The 16,238-nt window shown below is 35.8% G+C and overlaps 1 protein-coding gene and 1 pseudogene across 2 annotated transcripts in view; both read left to right on the forward strand.

Annotated features, from left to right (window-relative positions):
- Window positions 1-16,238, forward strand: part of Taok3 (TAO kinase 3) — a 186,922-nt gene that overhangs the window by 36,737 nt on the left and 133,947 nt on the right. The gene's annotated exons all lie outside the window — the stretch shown is intronic.
- The window catches only part of LOC102020759, a 45,152-nt pseudogene continuing 39,610 nt past the window's right edge, over window positions 10,697-16,238 (forward strand).

The raw sequence follows: 16,238 nt of genomic DNA on the forward strand, positions 1-16,238 counted from the left end.
ATTTTTTGGTTTTTCTCCGGTACCAGGAACCGAACTCACGACCTTGCGCTTGCCAGGCAGGCGCTTTTGCCGCTGAGCTAAATCCCCAGCCCCCATGGTTACTTATATAAGCAAGTGGTTGGAACTTGTTTAGATTTTAGCTTTCATGCCGTGATTAGCAAGTTAAGAAATTAAATTTCCTTTAGTCCTGGTTCTTAACCTTTTCAGAGTTGCAGCTTCTTTATCTGTAAAATTGGGATAATAGGGCCTGCATCCTAGGATTCTTCTGGGAATTAATTGATAGAACGCACATAAAACCTGTAACACAAAGTAACCATGCCATAACATATCTGATGGGATAGGGTGGAGTCAGCAATGGTTTTTATGATTAAAACCAGATGCAGGGATGGAGTTAGGTATTTTGCTTGCTTGCTTGTTTTTGATCACTGTGATTCCACATTAGTCCATATATGTCTTTTAAATAAGAAATACAATTAGGAGCTATGGTGGTGCATGCTTATAACCCCAGCACTTGGGAGGCTAAGGCGGGAAGTTTGCCATGAGTTCAAGGCCAATATGAAATACATAGCGAGATCCTGTTTTGAAGAACCAAAGAATCAAAAGAAAGAGAAACACTATTAGAGAATATTTTACAATAATCACGTACTTATTTGTTTATTTAGACTGATAGTGAGGATGTATGTCAGCAAGTTTCAAATCAGTATTACAGCGTGACTTTGTGTAATAAAAGGGGAATGATCATTATATGTCTTTATAGAAATTTTTTGACAAATACACAACAGTTTCTTTAGAGTAATTACCATGGAGGAATGGGAACGGAAAGGGAAATTTTCTTACACCTCATTATGTTGCTGGAATATTGTTGAACATGTATAACTTTTTTTTTGGGAAGAGGGGAGGAGTTTGAGACAGGGTCTCGCTGTATAGTTCAGATTGCCCCTGAACTCACTATGTAGCCCATGCTGGCCTCAAACTTGTGGCAATCTGCCTGGCTCAGCCTCCCAAGTGCTGGGATATCAGGTGTGTGCCGCCATGCCTGGCTATAACTTTTAAAACAAAAAACAAAGACCACTGAATGTTTTAACAACTGGTATAAGGAAGATTGTACATAGAACTAGGTAACTGCCTAATATGCTGATAAAGTCCAAGAATATAGTTTTTTTATCATTACTATGAAGACTTTTATTCATGATTCTAAAAATAAATTAATATAGAGAAGTTGCCATTAAAATTGTAATTTATTAACCCAAAGTAACTGTCACAATGCTAGATACCTTAAAATGTATCATTGAGAGTTTTTAACTTTGAATAGAGCAGCCTTATATCCATGGACTCCAAATCTGTGGATTCAGTTTTGTTTTGTTCATTTGTTTTTTGAGACAAGTCCTTGAGATGCAGTTCAGGCTGCCCCTGAACTTACTGTGTAGCTCATGCTGGCCTCAGACTTGCTCTGATCCTCCTGCTTCAGCCTCCTGAGGGCTGAGATTACAGGTGTGGGCGACCACACTGTAAATTCAGTCAGCCAGGAATCTAAACATTTCAGATCTTGCAGATATGGTGGGCCAACTATAAGGGATTTGAATGGCCACAAATATTGGTGTCACAGAGAGGTCCTCAAGCCAATCCCTGCAGTCACCAAGGGACTACCACAATTTTCTTACTATAAACAGTTGAAACACAGAAAGTGAAATTCCTCTGGAGTTATGTCACTACCAGAGTTTGTTTATTGCTAGTGCTTTGGTTTATTTTCTTTGTGAATCTCTCCTTATGGAAATATATAACCCAACATGAATTATATGCTGGGTCTTTTTCTTTCTTTTTTTAGGAGGAGAGCTGGGTATTGAACCCAGAGCTTTGCTCATGCTAAGCATGTACTGTACTCTACCACTGAGCTAACTACACGTTAGCCCCTGTATCATTTCTTAAATAAAAATGCACTTTCATTATATGTGCTGCTCTGCAACGTGCTTTTTTACCCAGTATATCAATATATAAGACCATCACATGTATACTTACTCATTTTAACCTCTAAATGCTTGTTCCATAATTTAGTTGATGTTTTTGAGAGTTAAAGTTCTTTGCATTACCCTGCTAAATTGAACATTCCTGGGACACATATTTTTCTCCACTAGAATATTTTAGAAGAACAACTGACTAAAAGTAGAATTGCAAGATAAAAAGCATCACCACTTGTAAGTGTTGTTAGGTAGTGCCAGCTTGCCCATCAATGAAGAGGTATTATCTTACTGATGTACAGACCCACCTACTGGGTCTGCTGGGGCATTTCTTTTTATACCTCAACACTGTGCTGCTGTGATATGAAAAAAAATTGATGTCATTTAATTTACATTTCTTTGAGTATTTCTGCAGTTGAAAATATTTTCACATGTTCGTTAACTATTCATAATTCTGCAAATTGGGTATTTCCCCCCTTTACACATTTTGGTATCTTTCTTGACTATATATACTCTATATATCTTAGGTAACTATTAGTTATCTTTGTAGTAAATAAGGAAATATTTTTCATATTTGTATCTCTATATTTTAATAGTGTTTTATGCCAAAGAAGTATTAATTTTGCATAATGTTATTTTTATCAAAAATTACACATTTCTGTAGTTTAGAAAGTCAAAAATTTCTCAAAGGCTTGTAATAAAAAAAAAGTTCCGTGCTTCATAACCCTACTCCCACTCCCAATTCCTGCTTGTCAGTGGCAACCACTTTAAAGTTTTATAGATATTTTCTCCTCCCTCTCCCTCATATTTCTATTTATTTATTTATTTTTTGTCTTTTTGGGACAGGGTCTCAATATGCGGTTCAGGCTGGCCTCGAGCTCACTTTGTAACCCAGGCTGATCTCAAACTCCCAACAATCCTCCTGCCTCAACCTCCTGAGTGCTGGGATTACAGGCGTGCGCCACCATGCCCAGCCTCCCCCCATATTTCTAAATAGCATTAAAATCCGATATTTCAATTTTAGGTGAAGGATGAAAACACAGCTTTGTTATATAGAAATCACACATTTTACTCCCATCTTTCAGAAATAGGCATATTGTAATTTTTGGTTAGCTCGGCATACAATGCTTCCATTATTATAATATGTACGTTGTTCACCACTGTGAGTTTTAGTGGACTATGATTAAATTTGCTTTCTCTGCATAACGTTTTGTTTCCCCGAGTAAATAATTGCTTCATTTCTTTTATTAATTTGTATAATTCTGATAAAAATTATAAATATTTCTCAATGTATTGAGAACTTTCAAATAATCTCTCAATTTTATCTTTTTCTTGAACCTCCCAATAGGATCCCTGCATCTCCTTACTTTTGTTTTTTGGAGGTTTTTTTGTTTTTTGTTTTTTTCCCCGGTACCAAGAATTGAACTCACGACCTCGCGCTTGACAGGCAGGCACTGTGCCGCTGAGCTAAATCCCCAGCCCCAAAATTAACTTCTTGATAATCTTTTTTTTTTTTTTTTTTGGTACCGGGAATCGAACTCAGTACCTTGCGCTTGCCAGGCAGGCGCTTATGCCACTGAGCTATATCCCCTGCCCCTGCATCTCCGTACTGCAAACCATAGTGAGATACTATTTTACACACACAAGCCCACATGCAGTTATGTGCACACCACTTTGTAAATAAAAATGGGACTTTATTATATGTACTGTTCTGCAATGTGCTTTTTCCACTTACTGTGCTTATATAAGATCAGTACATATGTACTTATCCTTAACCACAGAGCTGTTACTCTCTGGGCCTCTGTTGCACAGCTATCCTGATTACTTCCCTTCAGCATCATCCTGGAGATTTACATTGTTTGCAGGAAAATTAATAAATATTTATTTCAGTTGCTGCATTTTACGTCATACATGAAATACGAGATTATAAAAAATATTCACCTGTATTTGTATGAGTTAAATGGTTTTAATTTTCCAATGTAAAAAATTTAAATATTTTGGTATAAAGAATGAGCTATAGTATCTTCCTTTTTTATCTTTACTTTCAATGAGTAGTTATCTGTTTTTATGTCATTTTATTAAGTAACTCATCTTCTTACACTGATTTGAAATGCAGTCTATATCATGTATGAAATATCCATCTGTGTTTGGTTTTGTTTTTAAGCACCCCCCCCCCATTTTATTTCATTTATCTTTCTGGCTATTACAGCTCCAGATCTCAGTAGTTGATTTTTTTCCAGACTTTTCCCTGGCTATTTATGGATGTTTGTTCTTCTATATCAGGAGGTGGAAAGCTGTAACTTACAGACCAGATCTGTTCTGCTGCCTGTTTTATATAATCTAGAAGCTAAAAATGATTTTTAACTTTTTAATGGTTGGAGGGAAAATCAGAAATATAATATTTATTGACATAGGAAAATTATATTAAATTCAAACTTCAGTGTGTATAAATAAAGCTTTATTGGAATATGTGCTTATTCATATGTATTATCTATGGCTGCTTTAATACTATAAGACAGAGTTGAATGATTACATCAGAGACTATAAAGCACAAAGCCTAAAATATTACAGAAAAAACTTGCTGACCCCTCTTATAGATCAAATTCTAAGCAGTTTAAAAGAAATTCCATTGGAATTTCATGAATAAAGAAAATCATCTTTTCAATATTGAATCATCATAAGAGAACAAAACATATCTTTCATTTATTAAAGTTTTTATATGTTAGTAGCATTTTATTTTCTTCCATCTAGTTCCTATACAGTAATTTTATCATGTCTGTCTGGATTTTTTAGCTTGGTTATTGTTAATGCAGTTATTAGATATTTTCTTCTACCTTTCTTTATATGTAGTATATTATTTTAAAAAATAAAATATGTTCATGAAATAGTGAAGAAATGTTATAAGATCTGTTACCATCTCAGTTGGATAAATGAAATAATAAAGAAAATGGAAATTAAATACTTGGCAAAAACATACGTAATAGTAGAACAATTATTTCCTTAGAATCTCACATTATCATTTTTGAGATATTTTATTGGTCGCTGTGTATACATTTTAATTATGGGCCAAAGGAAGGAGTGACCAACTTTCTTGTTTAAATACAGTAAAATTTTACAATTTTTTTGTTTGTTTGTTTGTTTCCAGTATCAGGAATCAAACTCACGACCTTGCGCTTGCCAGACAGGCGCTGTGCCGCTGAGCTAAATCCCCAGCCTAAAATTTTAAACAATACAATAATGCACAGTATAGAAAGTATGCAACCCCAATCAAATAAACGTTATCGGTCTTGTCAACCTTTACCCAACATACAGCCACCGTAAATAGTTTAGGCATGTTCTAGATTTTTCCTTTATCTTTCCTAATGTTGTTCATACTATTAGTGTCATTAAAGTGTAATCACATTATGCACATTACTTAGCGTATTACATTTCATATCACTTAATACTTTAGTAAGACATCATTCCTATAGCTCTGCTTCTGGTTGTATTAGTTACACAGTAATCAAGTGTGTAATTGTTCTGATTCCTTTTTGATGGACATGTGGGTTGTTTCCAAATGTTTTCTATTGCAAACTATGCTGTAATTATCATTATAAATAGCAGTGTGATTCATTTTCAATTCATCTACTCTGACTCTAACATATTCCAGCTTAAGGATCCACTTTTTTTCTGAGCAATGTAAAAACCTTTTCTTTGTTAAATGGCATTGTTTAAGCAGTTGCTGTTACAAAGCAATATGCTAACCAGAAGTTCTTTGTTGTTTTTTCTTTAGTATTAAAATAACCCTGGTCTCAATGAACTTACAGCCTAGTGTGGTGGTGCCCAGGTGTACCTAATCCATTGTAATATTGCTCCTTATGTCTGTGAAAGGTTAGTCTAGCCCATAGCTGATAAACTTATTTGCCGTGAGCTTCCAACAGATTATAGGGAGATAGGCTGATTATCAACCATGTGAAGCAAAGTGTATATGAAATAGTAGCAAAATGCTATTTATTGGTAGGCTTGTGCCAACAAAGATTTCTTATTTGCTGGACAAAAACCTGCATGTTTTAACAATTAGAATAAGTAAAAAGAGGTAATATCCTATAATGTGTTTTGGAATTACCAGTACGCTGTTTGGTTTTATTGTTCATGCAATAGCAGCACCAACTTCAAGAAATGATGGTGGATCTGGGGATGTAGCTTGGTGCTAGGCCACTTCCCTAGCATGCACAAGACCCTGGATTCAGTCCCTAGCACCACACCAAAAAAAAAAAAAAAGAAAATTGTTATATAAACCTATTTTTAAAAGATAAATAAGTCACAAATATTTATAAGATTACTAGATTTCACTACACTTGTTATCTTGTATTTCACTAGGTGCAATGAAAAGAGATTACAAAGAGTTCATCATTCATGAAAAAATGTTCAAGTTTTATCAATAATGTAAATTAGACTACTATTCAGTGTCTAATTATTATGCACCTTTTGGCACATCAGTTTCACTTACAGAATTTGTCATAAAGAAATACTGTAGTTGTGGGTACATTACCACTATCCACAGAACTTTTACATCATCTCAACCAGAATCGTGGTACCCATTAAGAATTAATACCCCATCCCCTGCTCTCTGCCTAGCCTCAGCTAATCTCTTACCCTCTTTCTGTCTCTGTGAATTTGCCTATTTTAAGTATTTATATGAATAGAATCATGTAGTATTTGTGCATTTGCGTGTCAATTGTTTCACTCCACAAAATTTTTTCAAGGTTCATTCATATTATAGATCTATTCAAACTTAATTCGCTTTTATGATTCAATAATATCGCATTGCATGTACAGTCCTTATTCTGTTCATCCATGAATCTGATGATGGACACTTCAGTTGTTTTTTTTTGTTTTGTTTTGTTTTTTGTTTTTTTTTGGATTTTCTCCGGTACCGGGAACCGAACTCACGACCTTGCGCTTGCCAGGCAGGCGCTTTGCCGCTGAGCTAAATCCCCAGCCCCACTTCAGTTGTTTTTATCTTTTAGCTATCATGAATATTACTGATTTAATCATTAGCAGATAAGTATCTTTTTTAGTCCCTTTCTCAATTCCTTTTGTTAGATAACTGGGAGTAGAATTGCTAGGTCATAAGTACTTCTGTGTGTAACATTTCCAGAAACTGCGGAATTGTTTTCCATAGAGGTTGCACCATTTCACACTCTCCAACGATATACAAAGTGTTCCACTCTCTCCGTGTCCTTGCCAACACTTTGTATTTTCTTGTTTTTTGATTATAGCCATCTTAATGGGTGTAAAGTGATACCTCATTGTGGTTTTGCATTTTCCTAATCATTGATGTTGAGCATTTTTTCATGTGCTTGTTAGCCATTTGTACTTTTTTTACAAGAAATGTCTATTCAGATCCCTTGCCCACTTTTAAATTGAATTACTTGTCTCTTTGTTGAGTTGAGAAAGTTCTTTTTTTTTGTCTGTTTGCTTATTCTTTGGTTTTGTGAGACAAGGTTTCACTATGCAATTCAGGCTGGCCTTGAACTCAGTTTGTAGCCCAGGTTGGCCTCAAACTTGCAGTGATCCTCCTGCCTCAGCCTCCCAAGTGCTGGGATAACAGCATGCACTACCATGCCCAGCCAAAAGTTCTTCATATGTTCTGAGTATTAAACCCCTACCAGATACATGGTTGAAAAATATTTTCTCTCACTCTTGATAGTATATTTTGATGAAGATAAATTTTTAATTTTAGTAATGTCCAATTAGTCTTTCCTTTGTTGCTTTTACTTTTGGTGTCATTTCATTGTTTTTCATTGTTTTTTAATGGGGTAATTGGCAAGTGAAAAATTATACATATGTACTATATTATATGTAGTACATATTGTGATATTTTGATATATGTATACAGTCCTATTTGTTTAAATCAAACTAATTAACATATCTCTTACCAGATTTCAACTGAAATTTTGTGTCCTTTGATATACCTCACCCCCTCATCATCACCACCCAAAGTCCTTCTACTCTGCTTCTATGAGTTTAAATGTTTACATTCCATATATAAAGGAGATCGCAGTTGTTTATCTGCCTTATTTCACTTAGCATAATGTCCTCTATGTTCATCAATGTTGTTGCAAATGACAGGATTTTCTCCCTGCTGCCCCAGGCCAAATAGTATCCCACTGTGTATAAATCACACTTTTTAAAAAGTCCATTGGTGAACACTTTGGTTGATACTATGCTGGTAGAAGTAGAGTTGCTGGGTCATGTTTGTTCTAATTTTAATTTTTTGAGAAAACTCCACAGTTTTCCGTAAGGGATAAATGAATTCATATTTCTACTATCAGAGTACAAGAGTTCCCTTTTTCCACATCCTTACTGTAAATTATCTTTTGTCTTTTTAATAAAAGCTACTTCTGCAGATTTGAGATACTATGATTTTAATTTGTATTTCTCTAATTATTTTGATGTCACATTTTTAAAAACCATAGGAAAGTACAAGATTGTGCAAATATTTCTCTATACTTCTTAAAAGAGTTCTGTAGTTTTAGATCTTCTTTAAGTCTTTAATCTAGTATGTATGGTACAAAGTAATAGTCCAGCTACATTCTTTTACACATACATACCTAGTTGTTCTAGCAACATTTGTCTGAAAGATTTTTACTCTAGTTGATTGTTTTTGATACTCTTGTTGAAATTAATTACCTATAGAAGTAGACTTATTCCAATGGCTGTGTCCATGGGGCTATGGGGCTATATACCATATCTAATCTTAGGCAAATACAACAGTTTTGATTATTAGAACTATATTGTAGGCTACAGAAATTGTAGGTCCTCCAACTTTGTTCTTCTTTTTCAAGATTGTTAAAAGGTGGGTTTTTCTGTTTATGCACTCTTAGGATTTTGATAGGAATTACATTGAATGTATATGTTGCTTTGTTGGCTTCACTTTGTTGTAGTTCATACCTACGTGTCTCCTACTGCCTTATGCAATCATAGGTGGGGCTTCTGAGAGGTGATTAAATTATGGGGGCAGTATAGCTGGCTTGCTGTTAGGATGTAGGGTCCAGTTGCAAGAAGTGGGTTGCTGCGGTCATAGCCTGGAAGCGTTTATCTCCCTTCCTGACTCCTCCCTTGTTTCTTTTCTCTCTGCTTCTAGCTTGCCACACCATGAGCAGCTTCTCTTCTGTCATGCCCCTATGCCATGCCATCCTACCTTGGAGCCAGCCAACTGTGGACTAAAACTGTTACTGGGTAGCCTGTTTGTAAAAATGGCTTGCCAATTAAATGTTACCAGGTTCTGGGTTTTTTGCCTCTCCTTTTGGAGAGATTCCAGGTTCTTCTCATCTTGAACAAAGAATTGGATGAGACAAGCCAAAAATGGTGCCAGAAGTTTATTTGAGAAGTTGAGGGGTAAAGGGGTATGAAAGAAAACAGCTCTGCAAAGTGAACTTGGGCAGAACAAGAGAAAAAGAAGGAAAAAGCAAAAATTAAAGTACACACTGTGTTTGGGAAACACAGCATGGGTTACTATGAGAAGTCACAATAGCAGGGTCTTCTTGCCATCTGTCCTTTATACTATGCAAATCTCAAGGAAACCCGAAAGAACTTCTGTATACGGGTCCTGAAAGGTAGTGCTGGGATCCCATGCCTCAGGCTGACATCAGGACTAGCCCATCTTATTGAAAACCTGCTCAAGTACTCATAAGAATTCCACTTGCAGGGCTTTAGGACCTGTTCTGCCCATGTGTTTCAGGATCTTATAATTAACAGGTCACATCTACTTCCCCAGCCACCTTTGTCACACCCTAATCGCCTCTCAAAAACCTCTTCTTCTTCAAATTGTGGTGGTCAAGTATTGTGTCTCGGCCATAAAGAAAGTGACTAGGATACGTTTTGGTACCAGAAGAGGGAGGTCATCACTCTTACTGTACATGACCATGTGGTTAGAAGCCTTTGAAACTGGTTTGCAGGAGGAGTTTGAAGAGACTGGAAATGCTGGCTGGAAAAGCCCTAGAATGCTGTAAGCAGATCTTGTAAGCAGATTCTGGTCAGAGCTCAGATCAAAATGCTGACAGTAGTGCAGCAGGTGAAGACAAGGCTTAAGAGGTTTCAGCTGGGAAGAAGGACTCCATTTTTGGCAGTTGGACTCCAGACTGTGTGTGTTATTCACTGGCAGAAACTTGTATTTATATTTTGCTCATGTCCTGAAACTTTTTGGGGCACTAAGATTCAGGTCAGTGGACTAACTAATCTGGAAAAGGATATTTCAAAGAAGCCTAATGAGGTGGTGGCATGGGTACTGTTAGGGGCTTTTAGCTAGCTTAATACTGAAAATCAAGAGCACATGGCACAGCTATGAGTTTAAAAGTTCAGAGTCTGGCCAGAAAGGAAGCTTCAGTAAAGTTGGAAGCTGCAAAGTTGAACCAGAGTAGAACTTGGTTACTCAAAAAAGTAGTATTAAAAAGAAGTCTAGTAGTTTGAGTCAGGACAGTAGGAAGGATTTCTTGAGGGTATCCTCGAAATAGTAAGGTCCTACCCTTCCACCTATAAAAATGAAAGACTTTGTTTTGAGAAGAGAGCCCCAGGGGACCCGTGCTCAGAAGAACGGATGCCTAAGGCATCAATTCCCTGGGGCTTCAGTTTAAGGGCTTCAGCCTTAAGCCATCCAGACACTCAAGACCCATACAGCCACAATTTAAGAGGGCCTGGCTATTGCTCAACCTGGTGGCAGACCTTGGCATCATCTACATGATGGTGGATTTACAGGCATGCAGAATGCAAGTTTTGTGGGGTCAGGGAAGCTTCTACCCGGATTTAAGAAGGCCTGGGAGACCAGGCCTTGTGCCCATGAGAAGGCAATGCATATGGCTGTGGGAATGAAACCAAAAGTGTGCTGGAAGCCCCAGAAAGTTGGAGAAACTAGGAACATGGAAAATCTGAGGAAAGCTGCAAAGAATGAGCAAAGCCAGCCTAAAAGAGAAGTCGTGAGTGCTACAACCACCAGCAGCAGCACTGGAGGGGTGGGGCCACCCAAGACCTTTGGAGTTCACATTTTGTTGCTGTGACTTGACTCTGGTGCTGGACATGGAGTTACAGGATTTAATATTTGCCTTGCTAGATTTCCATCTTGCTTTATCCCATTGGTTTTTAGCGTCCTATTCCTTCCTTCTAAAATGAGACTGTTTATTTGCCCTGTAGCTTTGTATGTCAGCAGTGGTTCTTTTGATTTTTACAGGGGCTAACAGCTAAGAGTTTGCTGTATTTCTCAGGAGATTTTGAACTTAAAATTTTCAACAATACTGAAACTGTTAGCACATTGGAAACTCTGAGAGGTAGACTACATTGTTTTGCATAAAGGGATGTTCCTGAGTCTTTGGGGGCCAAAGATGAAATATTGTGATTTATATCTAGATGTGTCCCCCCAAAACCTTGTGTGATCATAGATGGAGCTTTTTGGGAGGTGACTGGATTATGGGGGCAGTATGGCTGGCTTGCTGTTAGGAGGTGGGTCTGATGGGAAGGGGCAGGTCATTGGGGTGTGACCTGGAGTGGTTTAATCTCCCTTTCTGGCTGCTCCCTTGACTCTCTTCTCTGTGATGTCTTTATGCCATACTGTCCTGTTTTTGAGCCAGCTGGCTAGGGATTTAAACCTCTGCAAACTATGATGAGCCCAAATCAACCTCTCCTTTACATTATGAATGTTGGGTATTGTATCTCAGCAATGGAGAAGGTAACTAAGAATATTAAGAAAATCAAGTCTTCTAGTACTTGAACACAAGATATCTACTTATTTAGATAATTTTAGCAATATCTTAAAAATTTTTCACTGTACAGATCTTTTCTTTTTCTGTGCTGGGTATTGAACCCAGGACCTCATATGCTAAGTACATACTCTTCCACTGAGCTACATATGCAGGCTGCATTGTACAAGTCTTTATGCCTCCTTAGTTAAATTTATTCCTGAAGATTTTATTCTTTTTAATGTACTATAAATGTATTGTTTTCATGATTCCTTTTTAGGTTTGTTCATTGCTAGTATGTAGAAATATAATTGCTTTTATCTATTGATTTTATACCCTGCAACTTCGCTAAATTCATTTATAAACTGTAACAGAATATATGTGTGTGTGTGTGTTTGTGTGTGTGTGTGTGTGTGTGAGAATTCTTTAGGGTTTTCTAGATATAAATCAGGTCATTAAGGTAGAATATTTAATGTCATATCTTTTTTTTTTTTTTTTTTTTTTATTTTAAGGATAAAAGGAGGGAAACATTAACAGACATACAACATTTTACAACATATCACAAGTACAATACAGACAATACAGAGTTACAAACAAAGTGGTAGGGAATTAACAATGGTGGTTGTATTACATATTGATATCTTCAAAGTGGCTTCTCATGAAAACAGATATAGACATGCAATAATGTCATATCTTTTATGAGTAAGACCAAAAAAATAATTTCTGCCAAATCAATATTAGTTCTTTCAGTTTATGCTTTGTTTTTTGTCTTGCTTTGAATGGGGAATCATTTCTATTTTTTAAAAAAAGAACAGTAGTTAATAAACATAGTAAAATTTCCAGTAACTTTATAATTTTTATTTTTACTAGTACATGTTTTCAGTATATAATGATTACATTTATCATGGGAAGTTGGTACATGTACAAAACACATCTTAATCCTTTTTACATCCTCGGCTGCTCCTCACTCTCCTGTTTCCCTCAAAACATAGTAAAATTCCTAAAGGACAGTAAGTAAACTAGTACATTTAACCAGACTCTCATATGAATGACAGTTATGTTATAATTAAAGGGAACTTTAAAAATAAGGTTTATGTTAACATCCATGATCAGTAAGCCATAAAAGTTTTTTTTTGTTGTTTTTTTTTTTTTTTTGGTTTTTCTCCGGTACCAGGAACTGAACTCACGACCTTGCGCTTGCCAGGCAGGCGCTTTTGCTGCTGAGCTAAATCCCCAGCCCCCATAAAAGCTTTTTTTCAGATGCTTATAGTTTGAATAGTTAAAAATGTGACACTGCATCTAAATGTATTAACAAGCCAGGATCACCCATTATCATTAGAAATAAACTTAGGATGATCTAAGAAATCAAGTAATTGAAGACCATCTCTGAGTCACACATACATGATGTCTATCCTTTCCTGAGGGGAACCTTTGCTAGTGTGCATCTTGGCATCAGTGCCTCATAATGACCTCTTTCTCCTCTCCTAAGAACATCCCAGCAGCAGCCAAACTGTTTCAGGTCAATACCATCACTCACAATGACGCTAAAGAACTATCTGATCCAAAATTCACAACCTTCTTTCTTTATTATTTCTGCTTCAGTTTGCCTTTGTCATTTATACTTATAAATTGAGTTAATTTTACCCCAAAGTTCTTTTTTCCTTTTCCATTATAATAACTTCAAATAATTGTTCAATTTGGTCTCTTTCAGTTATAAATTCTCTTTTTTGTGTAGCAAACTGGCTTCTTCTTTTTTTTTTTTTTTTTTTGGTCTTTTTGAGACAGGGTCTCTCTATGCAGTTCAGCCTGGCCTTGAGCTCACTTTGTAGCCCAGGCTGGCCTCGAACTCGCAATGATCCTCCTGCCTCAGCCTCCCAAGTGCTGGGATTACAGGCATGCGCCACCACACCCGGCTTGGCTTCTTTTAAAATATTGCAAAATATTTCAAATATATCTATACCCAATATCCATGAACTTATCTTTTAGAATTCAGTTTTTAAAGAAATGCATTTATAATTGGAGTCTGCTTTTGTACTTCTTCCATGTCTCATTCCTTTCCATTCACCCCCTAACCCACTGCTCTCCAAGAGGTGGTATGTATCCTTTGTTTCATTACTGTGCTATTATTTATATGTTCTTCTAAAAACAATGTGGGTTTCTGAGTTAAAATTAGCATAAATGTTCATATATGCTACATGTAGTTGTTCAAGTTGCTTTTTTCTTCATTTTGTTTTTGTGATTTATCTATATTTTTTAACTTAGATTGAGTTCATTGATTTAAAGTATGGCTTTATATCATGTGACTATATCACAATTATCCTTTTCTCTATGGATGGATATATAAGGTGTTCCTCTCCTTTTTATATTTATTTGTTAGTTTATAGCAAAGTAGAGATTGAAACCAGGGCTTTTGCACTTATACTACATCACTATTCTTTTTATAATTTTGAGACAGTGTCCCACAGGACAATGGCTGGGCTCAAACTTGCAGTCTACCTGCTTCGTACTCCTAGATTGCTGGAATTATTGCTATCTACCATCACATCCAACTGTTTTGCTCTTTTTTTAATTACAAACAAAGCCTTAATTTATGTGCCTATGTGAAAGTCATATTGTATACACATTCTCAACTTTATTATTTATTACTAAATTATGCTGATAACGTGGTTGTGGTAATGTTTCCATTTACTTTATTTCTAAGCAAAAATGTGGTCTTTGTAATGACAGAATAACACTGCTAAAATGGAAACTTAGAGTAGGATTTAAGGTCCAGAGCTAATTGATTAGATAACTTTGTCAAGTTATTTCATCTATCTGAGGCCATTTCTTCATATTTAAAGTAAGGTCAGGTTAAATATGACCCCTGAAGTCTCGAACCTCAATGTCCTGTGACTTTATTATTAATGATAAATATATCAAGAGAAAAATGATCCATACATTTCTAAATTTCTAAAAGAAGTAAGATATAACAAAGAACTAATTTTACCAGTCCCTAAAATTCTAAATAAAACCAAAAGTTTAGTTCAGAATATTGTCAAGTTCCCATTTACTGTGTTATTTTTATATACTCTATCTTCATTCAGTATACAATGTAAAATTGTTTCTTAATTAAATATACCCTGATTTGCATAATTAGTTGTATTTTAATACTTTTTTTAAAGATATATTATCATACCAAATAAGGTATTAAATTCGTATAGCTCCCTTTGCAGACTAACTTAAAAATCTAAATTTTATAGCAAACATTAATTTGTGGATAAAAGCATGTTCAGAGTTACAGATATGTAACTTGGAAATAAATATTTGTAACCCAGCTCTTTACAAGTTGAAGTTGTCCTGTAACATTAATTTCACATAATCACAGGCAAACATTCAGTTACTGCTCTGGAAATATATAAGTGGTGTGATGGAAATTAAAGTGTCATTTCTGAAAGATTTGCATTTTGTGGCTGGAAGAGCCTTGAACTTCCTTCTTAGGGTCTTTCTCACTCATAGGCTAATTCATTTTACTTCTGAAGAAAGGCAGGCAGGAGAAGAAGCATGCCAAGGAAAAGCTATTAACAAATACTTTGCTAAAGGTCAAAGATGACTTTAAGGACAATGATGTTAAATAAACATGTTTGGCTGAGTCACTAAATAAGATAGAGCCGTAACTACTTATTTCAGTCTGATTTCCTTGTAAGAAGTTGTTAGGGTCTTTTGTTAGTAGAAAAGATTGGGTTTCATTTCCCTTAATTTTGGCCTCAGATTACTGTACTGTTAGTCATTTATGTTGTGTAAAAATTTACTCTTGAAATATATGAAATGACCTTATAATGGAATTACTATCAACTTTTTCTTTTCTTTTGACATACTGGGTATTGAACTTGCTAGACAAGTACTCTACCTCTGAGCTACATCACCAGCCTTTTAAAATTTTTTCTGTTGAGACAGGGTCTCACTGAGTTGCCCAAGGTGGCCTCGAACTTGTGATCCCCCTGTCTCAGTGTGCTAGGAAGCTAGGATTGCAGGTACTTTCCACCATGCCCATCTGACAAAGAATTATAAAATACAAAAAGATGTCAGTCTTAAGGTTATGAATCAGCCTTTCTTTCTTTGTAATGTAGCTGAAAGTACCTTTCTTCAGTAATGTCTTGTTTGAACTTCCTTCTGGGATCCAGTATTATGCCTAGTTCATTGACTCTACATGTGTGAATTTTAATGTCTCATTTTTCAAAGATTTTATTTTGTTTGCTCTTCACTCTTTTTAAATAGTTATTTAGTCTCTTTGCTGCATTTTTTTTCTTCTTTAAGGCTAAGGATCTTTTGTCAGTTTCATTTTCACTCTAGATTTTATTACAAGGCTCAGCAGAACAGAGCCTCAGCAGATAAGCACTTTTGATTGATGGAATTTCACATCTGCTGTATTTCCCCAAATGTATTTTCTCTTCTGTAGTCTTTCAACACTCTCATTATGATTTTGTTGTGTTAGATCATGATACTACAGGTCGCTGGTTAAGATTGGTGTTACTCAGTAGCCAAAAATAATGTCAGAGTGTAAGGCTGTGACAAAAGCTGTTAGAGACAAATA

The sequence above is a fragment of the Chinchilla lanigera genome, unplaced genomic scaffold (genome assembly GCF_000276665.1).
Source record: "Chinchilla lanigera isolate Chin_1 unplaced genomic scaffold, ChiLan1.0 scaffold00054, whole genome shotgun sequence".
Classification (NCBI taxonomy): Eukaryota; Metazoa; Chordata; class Mammalia; order Rodentia; family Chinchillidae; genus Chinchilla; species Chinchilla lanigera.